The sequence below is a fragment of the Urocitellus parryii genome, chromosome 1 (genome assembly GCF_045843805.1).
Source record: "Urocitellus parryii isolate mUroPar1 chromosome 1, mUroPar1.hap1, whole genome shotgun sequence".
In the NCBI taxonomy this organism is placed as follows: Eukaryota; Metazoa; Chordata; class Mammalia; order Rodentia; family Sciuridae; genus Urocitellus; species Urocitellus parryii.
Window position 1 is genome coordinate 132,229,365 of NC_135531.1, and position 3,678 is coordinate 132,233,042.

At 43.4% G+C, this 3,678-nt stretch overlaps 1 pseudogene; it reads left to right on the top strand.

Annotated features, from left to right (window-relative positions):
* Positions 1-1,997: 1,997 nt before the first annotated feature.
* On the top strand, positions 1,998-2,923 carry LOC113177148 (olfactory receptor 2Y1-like; annotated as a pseudogene).
* The last annotated feature ends 755 nt before the right edge of the window (positions 2,924-3,678 follow it).

Below are 3,678 nucleotides of genomic sequence, written 5' to 3' on the forward strand. Positions count from 1 at the left end.
CTTTTAGTGCTTTCTGGAATGTTACACAATTTTTTCTTTAGCCATTATTGCCAGAATTCCTATCTTCATCCCAGTGCCGGTGAAGACAATGTAAATTGTTAAGAAAATTGTTTTCTTTTAGTGCCTTCTGGAATGTTACATAATTTTTTCTTTAGCCATTATTACCAAAATTCCTATCTTCATCCTAGTGCCAGTGAAGACAAAGATAAAACTAATCTACAGCTTCTGCAATAGCCATCACTGAACTGCTTGCAGAACTTGCCTAGACTATGTGTCACTTGTATGCATTGTGAACTCACTTGTATGCATTGTGAACTATCTGTTGGTGCAGCGACTTGTGGTAGTGTTGGGGTATTTTTGCTGATGATGTCATCGGTGGTACAATTTTTCCAACAAGAACCGTCAATTGGCTTGGTATATCTTTCTCCCTTCTGCTTGTCATGATCGTTCAGCGAAAATTTGGAGGCCAACAGAGGTGAGGCAAAGAACCTCACCCCCCCGCTGGTACAAAGACCTCTCCACAGGTGTGGTTGTATACTGGACCGGTAGTCAATGACGGGTAAGATCCAATTACAATGGTACCAACCTAAGACAGGAGGCTAACGCCCTGAGGTCAGCTCATCCGAAGACGGGTAAGGACCATATGTAGTATTGGACAACCTAAGGCAGGCACGGTCCCCAAGCCACATGCTTGGTGTTTAAACAGAGAGGGGGAGATGTCGAGAGCCACAGCCAAAGGGGCCCCAGCAAACTTCCAGTTGCCAGCTGATGATTGGCTCACAGTGGTCCCAGCAACATCTAGCTGATTGGCTCCTCTGCGGTGATGTTCATTGGGCTGTTTCCCTGCCCTTTCAGACCACGGAGCTGCTCATTGGGGGACTTCTTTGGCTCTGCCCATGCGACCCAGCCAATCGGCCTCAAGAGCAGGAGGATTGTGGGAGGTGGTGAGGTTTGTGTGGGTGAGAGGCTTGTGGAAGCCGGTGGTGGCAGTTGGGCTCTGAGGGTTTTTTCCTGAGGAGCTGTTTTGTTTGGCGTTTGTAGTTCTAAAAATAAAGTTAGTTTCTTTTGACAAGTGGCTCCTGAATTGTGCCCAGCCAGACTGTGGCAGTGGGGATACTCCAAAGGTGATGACTCATCATAAGGACTGAATCTGTTATGAATTATTTATGCCCTAAAGGGATGCATCTCTACTATTTCTGGTCCTAAGTGAACACATGGTCGTTGATCATGAGCAAGGATTTCAGGATTGGTGTATTGAAGTTATTCTCTGAACAGAAGAAAGCACAGGAGCACCAGAAGCCAATTTTCATTTTTTGTGGTGCTAGGGATTGAATAGAAGGCCTTGTGCACATGAGGGAAGTATTCTACCAACTGAGCTACATCCCCAGCCCCAGGAGCCCAACTTTTGATCTCAGCCTCATAGACCTGAACATGAGCACACTGAAAAATCTTACCTACTAGACCAAAAAAAATGACAAAGAGAACAACATAGAATACTGATGTTACGTTTTTATACTTTAGATTTTTATTTCGTTTGTGGTACTGGGGATCAAACCAAGGGTCTGTGCATTCCAGGGAAGTACTTACTACTGAGCTATACTCCCAGCAACAAATTAGATTTTTTTAAAAAGCAATTTTTACATGAATGCATTGGATTCTTGTCTCAGTGGAGGGAGGCAATACATCATGTATATGTTCAGACAAGGAAGCATCATGTCAAAATCATTGAATAGATTGCCTCAAATCATGGAATAAACAGGCAGTAGGAATAGGGCTCACAAAAAGGGCCATCATTCCTAATCTCCAAACTACAGAAGAGAAGAGTAGGAATAGAAGACTGAATGGAAATGAACTAAATAGCAAAGTGTAAATTAAATGTATGATTTAGGAATACATAGGGAATACATGTAGGAATACACAGGGAACAGTGAAAATAATATTTTAATTCCATTTCTTCAGAAGAGGCATCAATCTTTTTCTGTTGTTTGGGCAAGGAAATGACTATAAGAAGTAAAAATACCAGTATCGAAGATGGCTTCATTTTGGTAGGCTTCTCAGACTGGCCTCAACTGGAACTCACCCTTTTTGCTTTTATTTCAATTTTCTACTCTCTGACCCTCTTTGGCAACACCAGCATCATTGCTCTCTCAAGACTGGACCCTTGACTGCACATGCCCATGTACTTCTTCCTCTGCCACCTCTCCTTCCTGGACCTCTGCTATATCACCAGCACTGTGCCCCAGCTGCTGATCAACCTCTCCAGACTTGACCGGACCATAACCTATGGAGGGTGTGTGGCCCAGATCTTCATATCTCTTGCCTTGGGCTCCACTGAGTGTGTACTCCTGGTAGTGATGGCCTTTGACCGCTATGCTGCTGTGTGTCGTCCACTCCACTACACAACCATCATGCACCCTCATTTCTGCCAGGCGCTGACTGTTGCCTCCTGGGTGGGAGGCCTCGTGAACTCTCTGATTCATACAGGACTCATGATGGCCATGCCTCTCTGTGGAAATCAGTTGAATCACTTCTTTTGTGAGATGCCTGTACTACTGAAGTTGGCTTGTGAGGATACAGGAACAGAGGCCAAGATGTTTGTGGCCCGAGCCATAATCTTGGTCTTTCCTGCAGCACTGATAGTAGGCTCCTATGTAAACATTGCTCAGGCAGTGCTAAAGCTCAAGTCAATGGCTGGGGGTAGAAAGGCTTTGGGGACATGTGGCTTCCACCTCCTAGTGGTTTGCCTTTTTTATGGCTCAGCCATCTACACATACCTACAGGCAGTTACTCTGAAAGTGAGGGAAAATTTGTTTCCCTTTTTTATACTATCATTACTCCTATGCTCAATCCTCTGATCTATACCCTAAGGAACAAGGATGTGAAGCGGGCTCTCTTGAAGGTACTAGGGAGAAATAGAGATTGAAGGTTGGAAGGGAAACAAAGCCAAATAACATTTTCCATGGTAACTTGCATTTTCTAAAAATTACCATTTTCTTTGGAGGCAGTTGGCCACTAGAAAACAGCCTTCTTGGGTCCTCAGAATACCAATACATTCCTTCTGGGAAGTTGCAAGTGGGAATTTCTAATTCAGTGTTTTTATGATTATTTTTCAGGAGGGAGTAAGTCTTCTTTTGTGTCACAATGTTCAAAAAGAATGAACTTGACAGGAGAGTACATTTTGCCATATGTGGAGGATAGGGATGGAGTCTATACATGTCTGAGAGCCAGGGAAGACTAACTAAATGTGGTAACCCTTTTCCAAAGAGACTGAGTTCCAGTGTTGTCATTAACTCCCAGTGTGCCTAAATGGGAAAGGCATATGTTCACTTGTAGTTTTTTTTAATAAATTGGGACCCTGACGACCTTCCCACTCAACTCAGACCTATTTCTACTGTCTCAAACAATAGTTAATCCTCTAGCCTTCTGGTCATAACAGTTATTAGCAAATAAGGAGTCCTGCTCAGATGCCCTATTCTGAGCAGATAGGGTCTCAAGGTGAATGTCATTTACCTACTCAAGGAAAAAAGCAAAATATGTAGTATGGCATTAAAAAAAGAAAAGAATATAAGTCTTATTACTTGCACCATGTGTGTTAGTCATGACATCTGTTTAGGCCAGGGGCAAAAGGACAGTCAGTGTAGGTAACTAATGAATGGGTGAGGAACTTGGGACTGATTC